At 39.3% G+C, this 25,533-nt stretch overlaps 2 long non-coding RNA genes across 3 annotated transcripts in view; both read right to left on the bottom strand.

The window, feature by feature from the left end:
* LOC106048177 (uncharacterized) overlaps positions 1-25,533 on the bottom strand; it is a 161,132-nt gene that overhangs the window by 100,415 nt on the left and 35,184 nt on the right. The gene's annotated exons all lie outside the window — the stretch shown is intronic.
* On the bottom strand, positions 16,081-17,814 carry LOC125184559 (uncharacterized). Its single transcript, XR_007168768.2, has 3 exons — positions 17,531-17,814; positions 17,129-17,260; positions 16,081-16,758 (listed from the first exon to the last, which is right to left on the bottom strand). It is a non-coding gene; the product is annotated as an uncharacterized lncRNA (long non-coding RNA).

The following is a 25,533-nucleotide window of genomic DNA, read 5'->3' as shown; positions in this document are numbered from 1 at the left end:
TGAACTGTCTCTCTGAAGGGAGGCTGTTTAAAATGTGCAATTAAAGAGCCTCGCAGTAATTTTCAGTCCCCACAGAAATAAGAACTCATGGTAGAGCTTTCAAATTACCTTCTATGCAAAGCTATTTAAATTTTATTATCTAAATATAAAAATTATAGCCATTCATTAATAACAACCAATTTAAATACTCTGACATATAGGACTGCTTCTCTTGACTTTGTTTGTAGAATTACAGCAATATGCAGAAACTAAAGTTAGTGACAAGACATGATAATCAGAGACATTCGCCAACATTTTGTAATGCCACAAGTTTCCTTCATATTGCTGCCAAAGACAGAAAGTGGTCACATTCTTTGTTTAGTAAACTAAGCCTAGTCAGACATTTTCCTGCAAGAAGCCTGCATGCCTATGCTGATGGCAAAGACACAGAAAAACACTGGTCCTGCAGCCCGATCCCAAAGGACCTCAAAACATCCCCGCGGACATATCAAATGCTAGCTTTGGGGAAACTGGGGAAGGAATGCTCCCTCTGGACACTGGGCAACAACAGCAAAGGAGTAAGCAGTGCTTTGAAGAATTACTGGGCTATGTCAGGGACCACAGTTCTTGTCTATTACTGTTCATTTTCTTCTACCTTGCCTCCCACTCTGTTTTCAGCAGTCTTGGGACAGAGACCAGGTCTTCACCAGAAACAAGCAAGTCATCCTCTGCTGCCTGATCAGCTAGAACTCCAGTTAGTTTTCACGTTACAAAGTGTTGTGGCACCCATGTTGTAATACAGTGCAGGTAAACTGCCCTCATGAAACAAGCTCAAATGGAACAGGCAGAACTTAGGAACTCGGCCAACTGATGAATGAAACAGTGTCCCCAGGCGAAAAGACCTCTGCAGCAGTCTGTCAGCAAAAAGTAATTTATTGCAGTGATAAGCTTTTTGTCCCTTGCGTAATGCATCTCACACAAACAAATTTGCAAAGAAAGAAGCTGAAGGACAATGAAAGAAATGGTGTGAGGTTTTGCATTTTACTGAAAACTCCCCCAAATCAGTCTAGTATGTCCAAAATCAGTGAGAGACAGTACTTTCTCCAGATGTCATGTAACACTAATACGGTCATCTTCAAACTGCCTTTTAGTACACTCATCTTACCAATATATACACAGAGAAAGGAGTATTATTTACTTGGGACTAAAATATTCCAAGTTATATTAAATAACTATCAGTTTTTTCCCTTCTAGTAGAATCATTTCCCTTAGATCCCATCAAATAAAATTACAAACCTCACATTCAGGTCCTGCTTGGATTTTACGCTGCACGTTTCCATACTAACTCAAGAAAAACAGCTAAAAGAAATCATTACTATATCACTTCTAAAATTAAGAAAAAAAAAAGTTCTCAGTTACTTCAAGGTTAGAGGATGCAGTAGAAGTTCAGAGATTCCAGTGACTCCTTTCACACATTTCCAAGAAAACCCTGCACACCATTCTGCTCAATGAATTTGAACAGGCATACTTGAGATCACTGTCAGTTTGGAGGTAACAGCATCAGCTGAACAAAACTGTGCTCCCCAGAGCTGGTTTTCAGATATTTTTATTTGTGTTTGTGTGCGCAAAGCCCATGCGACCAAAGCAACTACGCTTGCAACAGCTACAAAGTACACCTTTCACTCCTCTTTTCCTAAACACAAACATCTATGCTTGCAGTGATTTCCCCTTACAGCCAATACTATAGAATGGCCAGTATCCCTTTTTTCCTCTTCCATCCTAGGAAAAGCAGTGCAGTTCAGACTTCAGAAGGGAAAACAGTTGCTTCCATCTGAGCAACCACTGCATGGCTATTTGTTCTGAGATCAGAGAACAGAAAGTACTTTTAAAAACTTCAACCACTGTTTTCTCTGGAGAGAACAGACATCTTCCCGAAGAATAAATTAAGCATTCAATTAAACTTTACAACAGGTAAGTACTGTTCTTATCCTTTTGGGAAAATATGTTCAATAATGCTATTGCAATCCCCTGCAATTAACTCCAATAAGCCACACCAAACTGAGAATTTCTGTTCTCAGCTCCATGTTTAATATAAATAATACATTTTAAAAATGAGAAAAATTAAGTATTTGTTATTTCTTCCAAAATACTAAAAGATTGATGCAGAATTTTGGCACTACACCAGACCCTGTTCTGTACCTGTAAGACTAGGTCAGGTAACACTTGTATTTCTGTAAAGAACCATGTGCATCAGGGCTTCCTATCCAGTTTCTGATTCTTTCCTTCCCAGATGCATATATATGAATCCTGTGGTATTTCTAAATACAAAACAATGCTATTGAAATTCACAATAATGTGTCATTAAAGATTTGATTTGTCTCCATTGATGGAGAATCTAATTTAGGTTAAATAACTATGTTTTTGAAATAGCTTCAGGATTTATTGTTTTTAGCATGATAACTCATCAACTACAGATTAGCTTGGAGGAATTTAAGCAGAGAAGTTAATTAACAATAATGTTCTAACTGCCAAAAACTACTATATAGGTTCAGTAAGTATTCTATATACATATGAGCATGAGCTAAACATAAATAAAAAGATACTGCTTCCAGACCACTGAACTTGTTAAAATTCTGAGCAATATTGACTTAGATATTTTAATCATCCAAAATGGTTAAAGGCAACAATAGTCTCCCAAGACAGAAATATTCCTTTAACTTTCTATTAAAACTTTGACCACAGTGATTCAATTAAGGCTGCACATGCATCTCTAATTTCATTGAGGTTTAAGTAAATGTTATGCTGGATGGTAGCTAATGTTTTGAAAGGAGTTCTCCAAGTGACTAGTTTGACAATGTAAAACAAAAAATAAACCAAAAGTAGTGAACCTATTTTTACCTGTTCGGGCTTTTACCTGATTTAGTAGTTATTTATTTATTAGGACAGCCTAGGATGGAATTAAAAACCGAAGCAACAAGATTTGTGCCTGAGCATAATTCAGAAAAAAAGTATTTGATGTATCAATAGAAAAACGTGTCCTATTACAATATCAGACAGCAGGGGGACACAATTTACACAACAATAAAAGTTCCTGAAAAAAGTTCCAATTTTACAGCAATAAAAAGTAGATGTTCATTTCAGACAATTTTTCTTTGTTTCTAAACCTAAAGATGCTCTGGCCTGTATGACTATTAATTCACTTATCGGGTCCTAGCCCTCTTGAACTGCAATACTCTTGGTAGATCTTACACAGCCTCTGCATGCAAACAAATGGTTACAGGACTGGTCCTTTTTCACACTAAAACCCAGCTGACTGTTAAGAAGTCACAATAAAGACTCACAATAAAGAACTGATGCAAGAGTGAACAACAAATAATGTATAGTAACTTACTCTGAACTAAAGCAAGCAGTTCAGAAGACCAAGCAAACAAACAAGACATAGCCACTTAGGTAGTTATGAAAGTAAACGCTACTTGTGGTAAGCATTACAAGATTGCATCCACAAAACTTTTATTAGCAGGCCAAATTTAACAGGGCAGACAAGATGGAAAGAAAAAAAGTACATGTGTATATATACTGGATATAGCCCCTGCTTACTTGACCTACCAGGGTACCGTGATCAATCTAACAGATAATGCATTGCTGAAACGGCATTTTGAATCACAATCATAATATTATTTTCCTAGTTGTAACTTCTGGCATCTCCAAAATGCGTACAAACCTGTAAAACAGACATGCAGTAGCAGGTGAGAACAGCTTCCAGCTTAGCACAGCTCTAAGTAGTGCCACCAGACTTGCCGATGGGATGCTGGTAATTGGTTGATCCTGCAGGAACCTCTCTAAGTTGCTCTCTGTTGGAAATTACTTACATCCAGAAGCAGGATGGGAAACACTACTAATTGGCTTGTCTATTTAGAGAACTGGAGCTGGCAGCCAAAATTATTGGCAACAATATTACTGTTAGCTTCAACGCTTCCTAAGCTTTCCATCCAGGAAACACTAAAGAGGAACGTGTAAGAGTATCACTTCAGGATTATCAGAACACACATTTTACATCTGTGGTCAGTGGAAAAATATCATGCCAATTTTCCACAGCTCATTTGGCATCACCAGATTTTCATGTAGTTTTCTCCAATGAAAAACCATCAGATTTTTGTCAGGTATAATAGTGCAAATAAGCTGAAGCACAAAATACAACACCCCTTGGTTAAGTTTTTTGGCCTTTGGTGAATAAAGATTCGCAGCCTGACTGATGCACAGGAAGCCTGCACACGCCTACTCTACTTTTTTTTTTTTTTTTTTTTCCTTTTCTGGGGGATGTGGTGGTGGTGTGGGGGGGAACATCTGTTTGAACCTTCCCACAGAATCTTGGAGTATGGAAAAAAAATTTGACAGATGGTTACAAAATGAGAAAGATTAGATCAGGAATAATGTGCTTTAAGATGCAGGTTCTCAGACAGAACTGCTGAGGCAGAATATAAGATATGAATAAGTTTAAACTACTTTTGCTTCCCAGGAGACTGATTTCATGTGACAGCGTATGTCTGCGGTACAAAGGTGCGACTGCCGCAGCTGAAGGGCTGCATTTAGTACAGTTACCTCAGACACTGAAAACTCTGAACTCCCATCACCGTGGATTTCAGAATGGGAATGAGGGAGTTGTACAGCTGTGCAGGACCCTGTACTGATACTACTCGGGGAGCCCTGAACTAGTGCTGGTATGCCAAGCTGCATGGGGAAACACAGAGCAAACATCGTTTAAGGCTAAAATAGAAATCTGTTTGCCTTAAATTACGCCTAATCACAAGAACTGTCTGACCTCAGCTACACACATCCCCATCACCCCACCCTCTCCCATGATGAATTCTCCAACCCTAGATAACTGGAACACCTTGCCACCACCAAAAGCCATGGAACAACTCAGCAGCAAGAAGCCAGCCATGGAAGCTGCATTTAAGATGTCAAGATTAAGGTGATTTCAGTGGGAGTCAACTGAAATCCTGAAATTAAACAAAACCATTAAGCCAGTAAAATTACATGTCAGTAGGTGTGATAACTGTCAGATGGAGGGGAGGAAAGGAAAAAAAAAAAAGGAAAGCATAGATAAAAATTACAGCTTGGGTGTTCTGCTAAAATGATAAAATGTGTGGGAAGGAACTGAGAAATGAGCTCCAAAAATGACCTAGGTGAAAAGAAATATATGAAGAATGTAATTCTGTATGACTTGAAGACTTGGCAGCTAATTTTCAAGATTGGATAAATTGTCTTTGAGCAATAATTTTTTATTATTATTATTTAAATATCATTGGGAAGCCACGTTGCAGCTGTGGTTAGTAATTCAAGAATATTACACCATTACCTGGAAAGTGCTCTAAATATTATACTTTGGCCTTGCACTGTAAAACTCTTCATATAGATATGCACAGTTAGATTAACAGGCCAAGGTCATCTGTGGAGATCAGACATAAAGCTACAGCACATACTGATTTAGAAAGCATCCTTCAACTGACACTACACAACTCAAAATACCTAGACACAGGCTGAAATGTTTCAAAGAAAACTATTTTTAAAGACTTTTTATGCAGTCACACAGGTTTAGAAAAGGATAAACAGTTAGAAGTATAAATTCACATATCAGATTCACAGACTGCAGAATAGCCTATTTGGATCAGAAGAGGCATCACTCCATCAAAAAAATCAGCATTGGTAATGGCACTGCAACTCCTTTTATTTTGTGCAAGCCTTCAAAGTTCCCATACACCCACATCTTCAGAAACAGCCTCAGAAACCTCTGAACATTAGAGCATAACAAGAAAGCTATATATGGTGAAGCCTTTGTATGTGTGTGAAATTACATAAAGATGATAAAGAGAAGTTAGAGGGAAAGAGGATTGCTAAGGTGAAAAGCGGGCATGGAAAATGAAAGAAATAATCCACTTTATTTTTGGTGTTTGTTGCATTCATGAATTTCAAGCCAGTTTAGAAAATAACAGGCCATATTCACTCACAGCTAAGGAACGCGTGATTGCCCAATCCAAGAGTAGAAAAGCAAATACATTAAACACTTCAGTGAATTTATTTATACACGGCCTGTTAGGACCAACATAGTTGCTGCAAACTGAAAATCCAGTTCCTATGCCTGTATCTTTTGACCCATGAAAACAAGAACAAGTTAGATGCTCAGCCTGTTTCTTCCCCCCCAACTGCAGAGACAAAAGCCTTGCTCCACTGTGCTTGCTTGCTGTCTGATCCTGTGACTCCTGCATTGTTACTGTAGAGAGCCTCTGAGTCAACCCTGGATGGAGGAAACTGTTTAAAACTCTCATACTGGAAGCATAACTTTCTTTCTGAGTAGCCTGATGGCTTCTGTGTAAGAGGACAGCAGAGGTGGAAACAATGTTATATCCTTTCAAAAGAACTGTTAATGGACTCAAACACCCAACTTCCCCAAGGGCACAGGATTTAAGACCCAACCCTATACCTCACCTACGGGCAGCACACAGAGTTTTTGGCTACCACACAATTGCGCCCAGTGAAGCACTGACACCCTGCTCCTGGAAACACAATTTAAAAGAGACCTTCCAGGAACTTAGTCCAGTCACGTAAGTATTGGCACACTATCTTACAAAACAGGAAATGAGACTCAGAAGACTTCTACTACCAGTTAAGTACTAATATATCACAAAACTATAGGCTTACCAGTATTTAAAAAAAAAAAAAAAAAGCTTCAATCCTTTACTTCACAAGTTAGATACCTATTCATTTTCACAAGTTAGATACCTATTCTTTTTCACTTGTTGAGAAAATAAAAATTGGAAAATATATATATGCATACATATGCATGTATATCTGCTGTTTATGTCTGGACCTACTATTGAAGGTTCTGCACCAATAGGTGGCTTCATCCCACCTGTACCCAAGGAAATAGAGCCACATTTACCCCATCAGACTTCTCGCTATGTTCTGATGTTGCTGGTCTGCAACTCTATTGCTACAAGGACAAACAAACTTACTAAAATAGCTCTGGCTTTTATTCCCAGCTGACACAGAAAGCTTCCAATGGGCAACTGTTCTACCTATTCTGAACAGGAGGTAGACCAAGTTCAGTCCTCTCTTCCACTTTATTTGCAAGCTTGTATCAGACATGCCATCAATATAACTTGCTCAATCAACAGAAAAATCCCAGTAACCTCAATTCTCCATTATCTACATGTTCGGCAAAGCACATTTCAATTCTCTCGAAGTCTAACCAAAATCAAAGTCTGACATAGCACTGTTCAGCTACTAGTACACAAGGAAAAGAAATTGAGGGAGGTCAATTACTTCTCTCTAAGCATTCCTTACTGCTGAGCTTGTTCAGTAGATCTGAAATTATGTGAACCTTTTAGACTTGAAAATGTTTATTCTTCTAAGCAATATCTGCTTAATCAGTTCATAACTTTCAAGTATGTGTCAGTTTCTGAAGACCTGAAGGATACAATAAACAGAAGCATTAAAATATAGCTGTTTCAGGAAGGACTCTTGAATAATCAAGTTGACACACTGAAGCTGGGAAGGGATTAAATGCTCTCTCTGTCTCAACTTGAATCCTTTTCAATTCTGGGAGAGAAAAATTGCAGCTAACATCAAATCTGGTAGATAGAGTTAGCACATATTAATAGGTGTAAGTACTACTCCTGATTACCAAAAAGATGAATCTTCACTGGAAACTCAAGAATACATGGACAAGCTTCTGTCATGAAATAAGGAAGATGAAGAAAAATAGAGAAAAGGCAGTCAAAAGTAAGAGCCAGTAGGAGGAATTAAAAATGGAAAAAAGGCAGGCAAAAGTAATGAAGGAAGAATGCAAACTGTTGGCAGCAGGACACATTACCAATGGAGGGAGGATGAAAAGAATATGCATTTAGTAAGAGGTCTGCAATGTGCATGTTCTTCAATGCAAAAACATCCCACTCTAGTGATATTAAGGCTTGGTTCATTTCAGTGAATTGTAAGCATGTTGCTGGCGTTTATTTAAGTTTCTTTCAGCTCCTTCTTGCCATTTTCCCTAAAGTCAAAATATGGGATAAATTAAACCTTCTAAGGAATATTTCAGTTCTGAAGTATGATGTCATCTGTTCCCTGGTGGGAATTAGACTTGATTAGTAGACCCGGAGGGCATGCTGCAAGGCACTTCAATTTTTACAGCCTGCTACACGGAGTGGGGATTGGATCAAGGTGAGATCAGCATACAGGAAAACAAGCTAATGTTGCTGAATGGTTGAGTTTTGTTGATCCCTGTAATTTGTATTGCTGAAGATTTGGAAAACATTTTTGTGTAAATCAATCACAGACACTCATCCTGCTGAATCATCTCTGTAGACCCAAACAGGATATCTTATGGAAGATCCAAAAAGTTACTGGAACCTATAAACCACAGACCAAGTTTTATGTGAAAGTATAGAACTGTAGACAGATGGAAAAAAAAAATGAAAAAAAGTCCATCTAATGACCACCTTGTTTCATTTCTTTTTTTCCATTTCTTTTACCAATGAGATCAACTCCTAGAGAACAAGATGACAGCTTAGCTTCAGGTCTTTAGTATGACCTTTCAACAGCAAATGCTATCCTGAACTGTTGTTCATCACTATTAGCATGTTTGTTTTTTTTTTCTTATTTTAAGTAAACTATCAATGCTCAGCAAGCCTTTATACTGAAAGGAACTGATCTGTGGTGCTCAGATCAGATGTTACTATGCTATTACATTCAAAATAGAATAAAAAAGTAGAAAAGTCACCTGTATTGCATGCTCCTCACTGATCATTTGCATCCACTTGACTTTCCTAAAACTAAATGAAATTAGAAGAGTTGCCAAGGAGAACAACTAATTTGTCTCATCAGTGTGAAAAGAGGTAAGCGTACAATGATAAAACACTAACTTATATGCATGTGTGCTCAGTTTGGGCTTAGAAACACAAAGCAACAGTCCCCACTTGCAGGGAGGTTTTGGGGCATGCTGCCCCCATTTGCTAGTTTTAAAAATGATTGTTTCATTTACACAGGACCACTATACCCCAGGCTTAAGAATTTATCAATTATATATTTATACATCGACAAAAAAAGGCTGGAAGAAATTATCCCTCCAACACTAACACACCTTTATAAATCTAGATATCTAAGTATTAGTTTCTCCAGGAAATTCCCATTTAACACTTGCATTATGAATAGAATTACATCCAGCAAACTAATCAGTCTTTTCCGAAGAAAAAGATGTAATTAAGAATAACAGTAAAAAGATTTGACTTATTCCCAACTTGAGCTATATATTCCCAATGCATTTTAAGCTTATTTTCATACCAGCACTAAGGCTTGCCATGAATCTGCAACTCATTCTCTTCCAGCAAGATCGCCTTTTATTTCAAAGGATTATTTACAGAATTAGGTGAGTTATGTGGCTCATATCCAAAACTATGATCTTGAACACAATTTCCCAGCTGCTGCCCAACTGGAAAGGCAACTACACTTCCCAAATTTTACAAAGTCTCTAGGTCTCTAAAACTCCATTCCTTCAAGAATCCAGCATCACCTAATATTGGTCAGTATTATGCGGCCTAACATTTATTTTGATGTTGCTCTTAAATATTTATACCTTGAAATGCAACAAAGCACAAACAGTAAGTTTCTGACTTAACCAGATTTACTAAGTCCCTATTCACTAACCAAAACACATACAATATTTAAAACGGATTTGATAGAGACCAATGACAATTTTTGCTAACCATGTGTTTTACAAAACATTTTCCTCACTTTTCATTTAATTTGTGCCTGCTCAAGAGATTTAATCAGCTGAACTAATTTAATAAGGCAAAATGAAAAATCTAGGATTCATTTTTAAGCATCAGTTTAAAGAGGAAAAAATGTTTCTCAACAGCTTTAGAGGGAAGACTGTGCAAACATTGCAGATGAGGGGGAAAAAACGCGCTATCCTGGAGAAAAGAAAATTTAATCATGGCAAGCACTGATTTATGAAAAAATGATTATATTCTTAAGGCTGTGCTTCTACCCTGAAAGTGAATAGAAAAATAATACTGTGATATGCATTGGTTACTGAGTCTAATAAAGACAGCCTGAAGTTTAAGAACAATGCAACCTGACAGTGCCACAAGGTGTCCCTGGATTCTCAAAGCTGAGCTGCCTTCTGCCCTCATCACCGCCAATAAATAGAAGACAGTCCACTGCCATGGCTATATTTTGCTCCCTTGGTCTTCTGGGTTTTCGTGTTGTCTATTAATACTGAACATCTTATTAAGTCACCTAGTAAGCAATTAGCCAGAGACAATATAAAGAGAAATGGAGAAACAAACTCTTTAATATATATGTCAAAGCATTAGGTAGCCATATTACAGATTTGGGACATTGCCAAGGCCTCAACAAATTTAATTATCATTCCTAAGTCTAGATTCACATGTTTCTCTAGAACTGCGATCATTCAAAGGTCACTTGTGAAATCATTATGGAGCATATATCTCATTACACTCTGTGAAACAAGTTATGCTTTCCGAGTAAACCTAGGTAAAAATACATACACACACACCCCAAAGAACAGCAAGGTAATAAAATCTGACAATCTGACAATAAGAGAAAATGTATCATTAAAAAAAACTAATAATGTCTCCTAGCACTTTTTAATCACAGCTAGTGAACTGTTGCATCCTGAAGAACGTGGCTTGTTTTAATTATTTATTAGGAGTTGATGGTTTATTTGGAAGAAAATGCAATTATATCCTGACACTTTAATCACTATCAGTTTGTTTTGTTCCCTTGCTACTGCTAAGAGGAAAGTTACCTTCCTATGGAAATTCTGACATTTCTGTAATTGGTTTTGCAATTCTTCCAAGAGGCTGTAAAATATTCATAAAATCAAATTTGCACAACAATTTAAGTTACAATATTATTAAGATTGATGGTTAATAACACCAATAAACTGAACCTCAAATAGATTATATTTCTTTTCTCCTTTCCTGTTAGATATGTGCTATATAGTCTTTGGGAAGCAAAATCCCCACTGATGGCAAAGGGGTCACTCCTAAGTGACCTAAAGATGTCTTTCCCATCACTGAGCCAGAGCTAATAGACCACAATTTTCAGCAGGGTTGATGCTCTGGCTTAGTGCTGGTTACACAGCTCCTGGCCAGCACAGTGCAAGCTCAGGGCTCCCTGAGGAATACCCTGGAGAGGGTGTCTTTTACCCTCTCTGAAGAGGGCAGAAAGCTTGCAAGAGCAAACGAAGCAGACATCAAGTGCCAGGCAATTCAACACCACACCTAAGAATGGGGACAAACGCATCTTTCCACTCCAGATTCTTACCCCCATTGCATAGTTCATCTCTACCAGAGTCAGACTACGTAGCCTTAAAGGCTTACCTACGTCAACCAGCAAGGTAAAAAGTAATCTGGGGTTGCAGGAAATTGGATGGTCCAAACACTCAAATTCTCATTTCCTAGAAGCAGACGGTGTTTGAACAGTCAACAGTTACATCAAATAAAGCAAAAACAATAGTGATTTTAAGTTCTCTATGTTTAAATCAGACAGAACAGTGGGAAACACACATGGGTGAAACTGTCACCAAGAGAAGCACATGCCAACCCAAACAGCATGAACCACTCAAAGACAGCTAACCTAAAATATATTTAGCTAATACTGGAATAGCAATGGGTAATTCAAAGAAAAAGATGTACTTGACCAAGTTATCCCCCACACCTCATAACCACAGCTCTTGGTGCCCTTTGGAGTTCATCAGTGTTGTGGAAAACATTTATTGACTTTTATTTTCCCTTCTATTGCCAAGTTCACCAGGGTTAATGCAGTTACTCAGCGCCTCTGATGCAGCCAGGACAATGTTTGACTGAAAAATGCACACATTTTACCAAAGCAAGCATCAAACAGCTTAAGGAAATAGTGACAAGAACTGCTTTCACAGTGTCACAGTCAGTAAACGCACAATGACAACTCTGCTCTTCACAATCTACAAGGGTAAAAGCTAACCAGGTGCTGAGTGTCCACAGAATCCAAATAAATTTAGTCACAGAATTAGATAACACTCCACCAAAAAAAAAAGCCAGTGACTTGCCAGTGACTTGCTGAAGTAGGTTCTCATGGAAGTGATAAATACTGATATACAGGCTTTTATTGGAGAAAAAGAGTTCTTTTCCAGAATGCCAGGTGAAATCCTTAAACTATTTTTGTTTTCCTTAGATCATTTGAGACCTGAACCCCAGGAACCCTGGCATTCAATCCTTGTGCTTCCTGAGTCTGCTCCCTGAGTCTTGTTAAACTAAAAATCCACACACTCGATTGAAAGCCAAAACGTGTGCGCACACCCCCACCAACCCTCACACACACACAAAAGAAAGCACTCCCTTTATACAAACCTGACACCTTTTTCGCTGTGGACTATATGCCTAATGTAGAAAGTAAATTCCTTTTAGTCGAGAGCGCACACACTAGATCTCCCTATGGAAAAGCTCATATCACTGGCATACACTTCTGTGTCCATCAACCTACACTTGCATACAGCCTGTTCAGGTAAGTTAGAAAAAAAAAATCAGATTCCACTCATTAATTTTCCAGTCTTCATACAGGTAAAATTCATCAGGTTTTCTTAACACATGCACTAAAAACTTTGAAGACGTGCTGAACTGATCAACTTTGCTATTAATTACCTTTGTAATTGATGTTGTTTGCCTATAGATAGATGGCTTTCCACTGGAGCTTAGAAAATACTTTCTTCTGAAGAAAGGAAGCCATCTTTAGCACAATCACAGTGAGGTGGAGGGAAGGAAATTAACTTCCTTGTGATTTTTTGATCCCACTTATTTAGTCACATAAATCTTGTGCCAGACTTATCTAAATCCATTATAAGACTTGCTCTATCTTTTAGCTTCATTTTTTCATTCTAGCTTTCATTTTTGAAGATTACTTTATAATCTACTTTTTTATTGGTCTTATTAGACAAGACAATTATACTGCCAGGTGCAGGTAATTTCTTATAACCTGCTCTTAGTATTTCCAGGCCATCAGTTTCTGAAGCAATACAATGAGCTCAAAAGACATACGTACAAATTAGAAAAGGCAAAACAACCTGACTTTGCAAAAATAGATGTTTTGTAAGATATTGTTATTGTACTATGGCTAGTGCAAGCCACTACATCTAATTCCAGCAAGAATTAATACACATCCATTTACCTGATTCAAATGAAAGGTTTTCAAATTTATTTCCTCTGTTTGCTAATACACTGAAACATTAAAAATATTTAAGCTTATTCCCAGTTGAATAGTATGAAATATCTAGGTCATTCACCTGCATGCTATTCTTAATTACATAGCTCTTGGTACTCCCACTGAAAAAATATATTCCAGTTTACACCTATCAGTAAACTGCTGAAATAGCATGCACTAATGAACTCCAATTAAAAGGTTTTCCAATTAGTTTACAGCTTTCACTTAAGTCTCTGCAGCCGAGATCAGAATAACAAGGATAGATACAGGAATACACACTAAAAGAGGAAAAGTCAAATCTATTTCCTACAATATGGCTCTGTTTACAGATGTTTTTGGTCTTAATACTCTCACTATAAAATGCAGTATGCCATTAAGACAAGAATTTGATCAATTAATTGTGTATATTCAGTACCTATTATCTAATTAACATAGATTAACATAATTACAACATGAAATGATCAAATGGTTAACTGAATGAAAAGTGTAAGGGTAGAAACTGAATGACGAATCTGTAGAAACTGAGTTGACAAGACGGTGCTTATTTGTACAACTTAGAATTTTGACATGGGGACTGTAACACTGATGAACTTATATGAGCAACTGATCTATTCCAAAAATGCCAAAAACGTCCAAGAAGAAAGGTGTCCCACTCAGCCCCTCAAGTTTTTTATTGTTTTGTTTTGTTTTGTTTTGTTTTAATTTTTAAATACAACACTCATGAATGTGACGTTATACTACCATACCAGAAGTCAAAGGATAATCAAGATACTGACCACTACCAGAAACAGAACACAGTCATAATCTCAAATCCAGTCATTAATCCCCTGAAATTTGAAGTTTGCTCCTGAACTCTTTGATCCAAAGCTATTCTCCTAACATTTTTGGCACAGTTCAAAGTCAAAGGAGGATAAGACCTATTTCCTAGATGTACTTCAAAAGTTAGCCCAAGCTGTTTGAAGTCTGAAGGGATCAGCGCTTCTTTTTCTTTTCCCTTTTTAATCAGTATGATAATTTTAGTATCTCATGTTTAAATAGACCATTTCACTGCAGTTGTCAGACACGTTTTTAATACTCTTCTCATATGGAGCTACTTCATTTTACCTTCCATGATTTCAACAGATTCAGACCATCAGAAGAGCACGTTTTCACCTTGAGTTTGCCTTCATATTAATGCATCTGTATTTTGCTGTAAGAAACATCTGGGACAACTACAGACAGCCTTTCAGAAATATGGTAGCCCATATGGCAGAACAAATGCCAGGAGAAAAAATAAATTCTCTTGTTATTGCCATTTAGTTTCGCTTGTAGTTAAAAGCAAAAATAACAAAAGGTGTTTCTGTATCCAACAGCCTGATTTACTGGCACTGTGTACCTCTAAGCTAGAAAACAAAAACATACTCCTCTTCTTGGCCTAATCACCTAATATCAATAAAGGACTACAAAAATATTATTCTATCAAAAGATGGGATTCACAACCAAGTCTAGTATTTACCATTGGAAGATATCATGCTCTTCTTGTGGCATTTCCCAGGCAGCAAGTGCAAAAAGCAAGCTGGACCTTTTGAGGCTTACCTATCCCAAATGCCACCCCAATCTGGTGAGTCCTGGAACATCTTTGCTGTTGATATTTTATGCAGGTCTGTTTGAATGTGTGCCTCAAACCTAAAATCTTAGCTACATGACAAACCATAAAAGACAGCTATCATAAGACATTTCTTCTACAAAGACAACAATATGCAGGTCTGGAAGGTAACTTCTATATCTTCCAGTGAACACACGTTATCTAGAATTCAGAAAACAGTTAGTAGGGGCTGGTGCCCATGTCTTCCCACTTGCTTCTAAGCACTCACGATGATCCCTGTTTTCTAGGCTGAAGCATTCTCGATTTATAATGATCAGTTCTGGTCTGAGTATATATTGCACCATGTTAAAGCTTTACCCAGACTAGGCAAGTATCACAGATGTTTTAACTGAGATTAAAAAGCAAATTTAGATAGTATTTAAACCCTGTTCTATCACTACTCTAAAGGTAACACTTAGCTCAGTAAAATACTAGCTTGCGTAAAAGAATACAACACAACCAACTAGCTACTTTTTATTTTTATTGTAATGACTAAAGTATTACATTTGAAATGAATGTGCACAAAACAGAAAAATAATCAGGTTTTGTTCACAATTTTAAGTTGCAGGTACATGGTATATTATATCACAGTAACATCCTAAAGACACACTAGAGAAAAATATTTTACTCCAAGTGACAACCCTGAGCATGCAGCTCAGGCACTAGATTTCTTCATTGTAAGAATTTCCGAGAGAAAGTTATAGCTATAACAAATCTAGCTGTTTTCTCTGGGGAGGGAGGCATGGTAAGAACATATCAAACAGCCCTGAACAGGCAGCTACATAACAAACCACTGTACAAACTCCAATGCTCAGAAGCATCCTTGTAGCAGAGTTTTGCCATTGGTCCCTTTATGAAAGGGAATTAAGAAGAAGCCAGAGATATACTTTAGTTGAACATTTTTTTATGAACTAATTTCCTTACAGGCTCAAAGCACTAGGAAAGGGGGGGAGGGGAGAATTGCATCAAAAATGCAACTTTCTCCTGCCCAGCAAAACATAATAGCAAGCACATAGGATACTTCTAGATAGTTCTTTATAGGTCACAAACAAAGAGGAAGGGTGAAGGCAGATTTCCGTATAATAGCATCATGCCAATCAAATTCCCATTTCAACTTAAAGGAGCAAGAATTTAGTGTCTCTTCACTGACTGTCAAGACCTGACTAGACATCAAAATTTCACTTGCCTCCTCTCAAATTTCACCCCAATTTGCTGTAATTATTTTCCTACATAAAGCAGATATTGGTGAAATACTACAACACTACTCAGCTACTGCACTTCTCACAGTGAGCCTCTAGTACTGTTTAGAATAGTATTTAAGCCATTTGGCATAGCTGTGTTCCTCTCTAAAGAGAACTGTGTACTTGATAATTTTTAATGGTAGCAGACATTTTAGTTTTTATGATATTTTGTGCAGGACATTTCACAATTATAGAATGCAAGACCAGACCTTTCTCCTTAAAAGACTTTGTAAACTTTCTGTGTGCCTCAAGAAATTATGTTGTATGTTGCATTATATTTTTGCATAATACATTATGCCAACAGTTGTTTAATATCCCTAAAAAAATCCTTAAGTATCCTCAAGCAGAAGTTAAAAATTCCAGTCTAAGGAAGAACTGGTTGGTACTAGAACTATACAGCTAACAACACAGCTGATTTTTCTGCAGATTCCCAATACAACATTATGAGCAAGATGAACGTGTCAACCTTGATTGGATTACTTCAATTGCTGACCTTTCTGCCTGTCCAAACTTCTGTGGATTTGTTAAAGGCTTCTACTACAGACTTAACAGGATGGGGTATTAATTGAAATTTCGTTTGTCACCTCCATTCATACAGATTTCTTTGTCAGTCCCACCCTCCAGCTGAATGCAAGCAAGATCACCATTCGGGATTGCCTGTAGGGCAAAAGAAAACAAAGCATAAGGTAACAAATGAATCTTCTTACTTCCAACAATATTTAAAGAGTTCAAATGCTGACTCAGTACCAGGCCTACTTTGCTTTGGGAATACAGCAGCTGACTGAGAGGACCCTTCTCTCAGCAGAAACTACAGATCTGTTCCCAACTGGATTTCACTATTCCTGTTTTCAAATTCCTACCTCCATGTTACACTACTCTCAGACTTATGGAGGCACAACTGACCAAATTCACCCTTCCTATTAACCTCACTAGAAACCTACAAATGTCAAGCCCAAATTCACCCAACCAAAATAGAAAGATAACTTAAAGCAAATTCGGAACCACAAACAATGGCAAGGTCCCGCACCTTAACCACAGGATGCGCTACACTGCCGTCCGTGAGAAGTGCAGAGTCCAGAGCACCAGTCAACAGGGAGGCAGCTGAAAATCAACTCTATTTCCTCACAATTTAAGTAGAGGTCATCCTAAAGCAACCAGCCTGAAAGTCATAGTAGGCAGCTAATCAAAACCAGAAATTGCTTCCCTGGTGTCAGCCAAGATAGAAAAAGGAACCTGCATGTCATTGCCCCAAATAGCTACCAGGAGTTTTATTTCTGTGCAATGGCAACTTAAAGTAATACATAAACAGAACAGCATGGGTCCAAAATTTTTGCTCTGTAGGATCTCTCAGAGGACTTGGACTAGACTGGAAGAAAATCCCGTCCATAAAATTGTGTTTACTGCATGAAATAAAGTAAGCGCGAGATACCTCATGCATCCTCCAGATACCGAAAAGGGTACTGAGAATTCTGCTGAAGAAATAAAAAAAAAAACAACTGTAGTGAAGCAGGTATGTTATCTATCACCATTTGTAACATGAATCATTAACACATTAAAGACACACTAAGCTCTGAAAATGTCTGAATCCCAAAATAAATTTTTGAGTATACTGTTATACTGTTCAGTGTACTATAACAATCAAAAAAAGGTTATGCATTGTTATTCTACATAAAAAGGATAGAGGATAAGGTAAAAGACCATAAAGTCATCATATAAATCAACATTACACTCAAGTGGTATATGGTGTTCACCTGAAGATTCATTTCAAAAAGAACAGATGATAGCTGATGAATTCAGAGACAGGTGATAGATGTGATGAGAAGTGCTCTATGCCCAGATGATAGGGAAATGAAAAGATTTTGAAAGAAATATAATAAACTGCACAGAAAATATAATTTATGAATTTCTATTCATCTTTTCTTGCAAAGCAAGACCACTCAAAAGTGGGGAAAAAAAAAAAGGAAAATTCAAAGCAACACCCATTAATCATTCTCTCTTCTCTACACAGGGCAATTAGTCTGAAATTCATTGGTACAAGGTTATGACCTAAATGACAACAGCAGAATAACTAAGTGGTCAAAGTAAATTTTTATAATCAGTCAGGAGTAATGACAAATAGAAACCACCTACCGAATAGCAAGGTCATCCTTGTCTTGTCCATGAGTTTATGGAAGAAAGTTTCTTCTGTCTTCAGGGAGTGTTTTCAAATCATCCCCCCCACCCATCCACCCACCCATCCAATCTCCTTTTTAAGCCACTACTTGAAGAGGAAAATATCAAACACTCAGGTTTTAGTAAAGAAGCCCAAACATGATGAAGGATATTCTTCAGTTCACTGTCTTCCCAAGCATTTTTCATATTTAAATACTGGATTTAGTGATCACAGGCCAACTGTTTCCACTCCTATTAATTTGCAGGACACCTTTCTTCCTGTAGAGATCATTTCGTTTACCACACAATTATATTTTTACAGTGGGTACTGTGTGTAAAGAAAACTATTTCATGATGAAACATACTTCCACATATACAGTCTTCTTGCACATATCTCCATTCTTCCCCAGGGATAATACTTTCTTTAAGCATCTCTAAAGGAGGGATCCATCCTTGGGTAGAAGGCATTCTGTTATAAAATTGAATCTAAAAAAGAGTAAATGAAGCTGAATTTTTAAAAGAAGGGAAAACAGTTTGTACTTTTACTAAAGAAAATATTTCATTTATACCTATTCACATGTTTAATCCTGAACACATCTTGCTGTCTCTTCAGAAGTGCATGTTCCACTTCAGCATCTCAATACAATAGATTATCAAATTAATCACCTTTTTTTCAGTTCAACTGTTTTTCAATTTAAAGTGGTTATCTACATCTCCATTTTGATTTCCATTATTTGATGGTTCATTATTCCCCTAGTTTGCAGTCCTCCTTTTAAACTGGGAATCACCTCTGTTTTCCAGAGAAGACAGACTGCTCAGCCTGTGAACTTTGTACGGTCTTATTCTATGTGGTTCATATATAGCGTAGCATTCTTTACAATAGAAAACCTATATACCTTTTTTACATTTGGCTTCAGGTAGTGTATTTCAAGTATTAACTGTGAGATGAACCTGAATTATCTTCTGCTAAGAAAACAGCCAATTTGACAGCACAAACACGCTGTCTCAGATGAGTGTGACAATTCTACTGGAAGCTGGGTGGTTAAAGCTATTAGCTCCTGCCTATGTTTTCCCACTGGTCTACTCTGCTGTTCGGTAATGAGCAGAACAAAACAAAAGCCTTAAAGACAGCCTTAGAGGAGTGTTTTCATGCCCACATTAAAATGCTATAATCTCTAAGTTGGACCTAATAGTGACCTTCGCCATTTGATTGTTAAATACCCTGGATGCCTAAAGGTATGTCTCCAGGCATCCAAAGACTTCCAAGGTCTAACCAGACCATCTGAAAGACCAATCAAAAGCCAAGGACAAGGCAGAGGCAGTTCAGTATCTACCCTTTGGATACACATCATACACACCAAAAGGAGAGCACCCCTCACATTGTAGCAAAGCCACACCACGTCCTCAGAAACTGCAAGAGCCAGGAATCCTCAGCATCAAGGTACACACCATCATCTGCTGCTCCCTAAAGGATGCAGAGCCAAGTTTGACACCATAGCCAGCAGGGAAGGGGCCTCACCAGCCCCATCCCATTTCCCTCAAGTGGGACAGGCTAAGAGATGGTACCTAGCTTCAACCAAGAGCCCCAGACACAAGACAAGGTGGCTCCAAGATCTAACCAGAAAGTCCACAGATCAGGACAAGTCTTGAATCCAGTCAGGGTGACTAAGGTCAGACAGCCCAGTGATCACCAAGCAGGTTTCACAGTGAAGAGCCTGTGCTCTTGGCGGAATGAGCCTGTGCCCATGGTGGAATGTGCCTGTGCTTCCTGTTAGTAGAAAGGTTGGGGTCTGGATCAACAGGACCCCAGATGCATTTTGTCTGCTTTTCTACCTGCTAGGTAGGACTAGGAAGAGTGACTTCAAGCCACTACGGTCTAAGAGAGAAACCCAAACAAGGATGTATGACATTCATTCTGTATTTCCAAATATGCAGCTCTATGATCAACATGATCAGTTCTGTATTTCCCTTCCTCTCCCAGATATTTACATTACCTCAATCTCTCTCATCTACAGAGTTCAACAACAAATTCATTTTTCTTCCACTTCATTGGGAAGTATGAAACAGCAGAAGGCTAGACGTCAAGAAACTTCACTAAAAACACAATCTAAGATGATTTCTGATTTATAAGTACATTCTGAGCCCTTTTCATCCACTTAATATTCATGAGCTGACTGCTCATTTCCTTGCTTTCTTAGCTGAAAAGCCAGATGTTAGCAAGTCAAATGCTCTAAATACTTCCATTGCATCAATAACACTACAGTTGCAAACCAAACATATTATCTCATCAGAAGAGATAAAGTTAGCTGAAGAAAAATCTATCATCTATAAAAGTATGCCAATTGGCATTAATTATCTTATAACTTCTTATAATTGCATTAATTGAGTCTTGTATCAGGCTTCCCATTATCTTGCCTGGATTAATGTTGGTCTGACAAGCCTATAATTATCCTGGTCATTGAATTTACCCATTTTAAATGCAGCAGAGCATTACGTTATTTGCAATCCTCTGGAACCTACCTAATATTCTGAGGCTTTCTGAAAATCAAAATTCTATTAATTTCTTCCTACTGCATATTTAATTGCCTGGTAAGTATTCACAATTCAACTTGCAAGTCTTTTTGCACATTTTATAGATAGACAGATATATTACCCAACATACACCTTAATGATTTCTTTTAGCGAGACACTGACCTCTATTTTAGTAGTTGACTGGTTTCATTTTCTATTATCCATATTATTCTTGCATAAATGTCCAACTAACTTCTGAGTTATTGGCTACTTCTTTTCAATAAAGATCACAAGCTACTGTCATCATCTGTTTTGACCATAAATTAACAGAACACCAGCATATGCATGATTTCAAGCACATGATACAAGAAATTAGGCTCATGAATTTTCAAGAACTTCACATACATTTAAAAGTGGGGAAAAAGTAGTAAATTTGTCCCTCAGTTATAAATTTGCTTCCTTGAAAATAAGCACATGTAATGTGGCTTTGATATACTATGGAGTCAAAACCTAAGGTACTTGACTGAAGTTTCCTCTGATGTCTGTGAAAAGCTAAAATGGTGGCAGATTTCCCTTCAAATTCTGGAAGAAAAATTTCACCCCTTTTCAACCAGGGATAAAGGCCTTTATCATATGATATCAAGAACCATTTTAAATTTGTTCAAATTTTGATGAAAAATTGTGCATGCATATCCTACGTGCTTTGAATACAAGCATTAGCAAATAGTCACATTCCATTCAAACAGGGTAAAAAAAAAAAGGTTATAAAAATATTCAGCCATTATCCCAGCAGTTTTCAAACTAGCTACAATTGTAAAAAAAAAATCATGATTTTGGTCTAGTTTAATTAGGACTGGTTCCTACCTGAGGCTATCAAGGTAGCAACTTAAATACATCAAATATTTAGGAGAGGTCTTTCTACATTTGCAAACAGTTACAAAAAAAAAAAATGTGTTGTGAGAAACAACAAAGCAGTAAAAAGCTTTTAGAATTTTTCAAATTAAAAAGTTAATTTTACTGTTAAAAGTATCAACTTCATGGACTTGAGACCAAAGTCCTGAACAGATTTGAACAGTTTCCCATCTACCTACTGTGGACAATTCCACACACCACAGCAAACACCTTAGAGAGCTGTTTTATGTCATTTGGTCTCAAGCAACTTATTTAATGACTGAGTTCACTTTAAGAGGAAGTTCATATTCATTATGTTTTTGCTATATCCTCTTTATCATTTGGCTTAGAGATAGAATATTGTCAAGCAATAAGTCTTCTCACTATCCCAGAAGCCCAGGCTCTCCATTGAAGAACATTGTTTACAAAATATTTCTGGCACTCTGAAAGAATTAGAGGCTCTCATTTAAGTTTTATGACACAGAAGCCAGAAGCAGCATTAGAAGTTTTAGCTCTGGAAGGGACATCCAAATGCCATCACAAATTCTAATCATATGCTGCATGGTCATCCAGTCTTGTAAGCATAAGTGTCTTTTAGCAAGGAGAAAATCCTTGAGTAAACAGCACAACCTTGCTTTCACATCCAACATTTCCAGTCGGAGCATTTCATTTCAAGCCCCCTCGCTTTCTTGCTTGCCTTTAAGTCCTGTGAAAAATAGTGGTATATTTTTGTCTCCTCACTGCACAAGAGAAGAGAGGGGAAAAAAAAAATCAGTGATTTTGTTCACAAAGACAGGTCAATTGGAGACTACACCGAAGTTTTCAACAAGCTAGAAAAACTATTTTAATATCAAGTACATGCCAGCTAGAATTGAGAGTTGCCCCTAGGTCTTGGTTTGGGAAAGCACTTCAGCAAGTGCTTAACCAGCCTCATCTCAAGTTTGATTTCAGCATCTTTGTAACACCAGTTTCAAAGCAACAGAAGCGCACGCAGCCCCACATCACCCAATATCCAGCAAAACATGTTTTATTCTCATCCCATGGGCTATCTGATATTTTCGATGCGATTAGACACAGGCACATACCCAAGCAGCCAACAGGTGCCTGCATGCTCAGAGCCTCCCAGCGCAGCAGCAGCTTACAGCCGGTGCCTTCTCCTTATGTGGCAGGATCGGAGGACCAGGAGCTACCCCTGAGAGCAGCACTGCTCTTGTCAGCACCCAGCTCTACGGTGCTACTATTGCTAAACTCCTTTGGGATTTTCTTCCCTTGCAAGGTGTTTTTCCACTGCTGTTGAGCTAGTCACCAACATACAACAAGTATTCATTTTCTGTTTTCACTACTAAACTACTTTTAACTGAAATGAGATCAGTCTTAACCCTCTCCATCTTCATCCTCATTTCATCTGAACAACATGGAAAGGTGTTCAGATCCACAATATCAATTGACGAAACTGATATTAGCCATTATTACCCTCCTGTATCATTAATTCATTCTTCCTGGCTCTTAATAATTCCGTGACATAACTTTGTCAGTTCTATACTAAGCAGTATTAGAACATTCATAGTATTTTTCTCAAGTATTTCAAGAATTAATGTATTTTGCTCACTTTTGCAGGAGCTTCAAAGAAATAGCTATTACAGGTATCTATCTCCCTACAACACAAAATAAACTAAATACAATGTTGTTAACACTCTTTTTTAATCCCACACCTCAGTCTGTTGTGTTTTTCCAAAATCCTCAAAACCCTAACCCCCTGTAATTACATAAATTCAAGCTGATTTATCTTTGTTTGCCTTTTTAAAAATATATTTACATTTTAAGGTTGCTGAAGATATCTTCAAACTCTCAGTTCCAATGTCAAATCTTTATACAAGCAGCCTTTAAAATGATCTTATAAATCACCTAAAAAATCACGAGAGCGAATTTCATAGCTGGGGAAAATATAAAAAGACAGACATGGGCTCGTCTGGTTGTAAGGGCTTCAGCACATCAACCTTGCCGAGGCGACCGGCTCCGGGGCAGACGCGTGCTGCAGCGGAGCGCGGGATCGGGACAGGCAGGGCTATTTTTCGGGCATCGAGCCTACGTGAGGGAGCCGCCAGGCACCGGCAGCCCTCGTGAGGGAGGCTGACGAGGCGTAGGCGGAGCCAGCAGCGTCAGCGACAGCTCCTCCCCCCGGCCTCCCCCCGGCCGTTCAAAGGCAGCCCTTAGGGAGCGCGACCAGGGCCGGCAAACACGGAGTGAAGCGGGGGGAGTGACGCGGCAGTTAGCGAGGCAGTTAGCGCAGGCAGGAAGGGCGGAGCGCTCACACCCGCCCATAGGGACAACTCCTCCAACGGCACTCTCCCGTCAGCTGGGCTGCAATGGTCTCCACCAGGCACGGTGCTTTCTCTAGGAAGTCAGTACACACCCAGACCGACTGCCCGTCCAAACATGCGGCAGTTCAGGTCTCCGGATGCGGGGAGTGTCTGAGCCTCTTGCTGCCATCGGCGGGGGGCAGAGAGACTGCTTGCGTGAGGTGCGAGCAGGTGGACGACCTGGTCCGCATGGTGGCGGAGCTCAAGGAGGAGGTGCAGAGGTTGAGGGATATCAGGGAGTGCGAGCGGGAGATAGACTGGTGGAGCGACTCCCTGCAGGACTGGAGGGAGAGGGACCAGGGTGAGACGCTCCAAAGGGGGGTGGACCCCCTGCCCTGTCGCCATCGGGCAGAGGGAGGGGACCTGCGAGTTGAGGAGGAATGGAGACAGGTCCCTGCTCGACCTCGCAGGAGATGCCCTCCCCTTCCGGTGCCGCCTTCCCAGGTGCCCTTGAACAATAGGTTTGAGGCCCTGGAGCTGGAGAGACCGGTGGGTGAGGATGAGGTAGGAAGCCTACCCAGGAGGATGCCTGAGGTGAGGAAGTTGACTCCACGCCTCAGGACTGCCTCCACCAAGAAAGAAAGAAGGGTGATTGTTGTGGGCGACTCCCTCCTCAGGGGAACGGAGGGCCCTATTTGTTGGCCTGACCCCACACATAGGGAAGTCTGCTGCCTCCCTGGGGCCAGGGTCAGAGACATTACCAGGAAGCTTTCCAACCTGGTTCGCCCCTCTGACTATTACCCGCTTTTGATAGTCCAGGCTGGCAGCGATGATGTTGAAAAGAGAAGCCTCAAGGCTATCAAACAGGACTATAGGGGGCTGGGACGATTGGTGGAGGGAGCGGGAGTGCAGGTGGTGTTTTCGTCCATCCCTACGGGGGAAGGGAGAGGCACGGAGAGGACATGGAAAGCTCACGTGGTTAATAGGTGGCTCAGAGGCTGGTGCCAGCACAGAAATTTTGGGTTTTTTCACCATGGGGAGCTTTACTCGGCACCCGGCCTGATGGCCCCAGACGGGTCCCTATCTCCAAGGGGAAAACGGATCCTAGGCCAGGAGCTGGCGGGGCTCATAGAGAGCGCTTTAAACTAGGGAAGAAGGGGGACGGGGCTCAAACAAGGCTTGTTGGAGCTGTGCCGGGGGAAACAATGGCTAGGCTGGGGAAGAAGGCGATGGCCCAGCTGAAGTGCATCTACACTAATGCACGCAGCATGGGTAACAAACAGGAGGAGCTGGAAGCCATCGTGCAGCAGGCAGGCTAGGACTTGGTTGCCATCACGGAGACGTGGTGGGACCGCTCCCACGACTGGAGTGCTGCAATGCCTGGCTATCGGCTCTTCAGGAGGGACAGGCAGCACAGAAGGGGTGGTGGCGTGGCTCTCTACATTAGAGAATCTTTTGATGTTGTGGAACTCCAGGCTGGGAATGATAAGGTTGAAACCCTGTGGGTTAGGATCCGCGGGAAGGCCGGCAAGGCTAGCATCCTGGTCGGGGTCTGTTATAGACCGCCGAACCAGGATGA

This window comes from Anser cygnoides, chromosome 4 (genome assembly GCF_040182565.1).
Source record: "Anser cygnoides isolate HZ-2024a breed goose chromosome 4, Taihu_goose_T2T_genome, whole genome shotgun sequence".
Lineage (NCBI taxonomy): Eukaryota > Metazoa > Chordata > Aves > Anseriformes > Anatidae > Anser > Anser cygnoides.
Note: the sequence above shows the minus strand (reverse complement) of the source record. Positions and strands in the feature narration are given on the sequence as shown.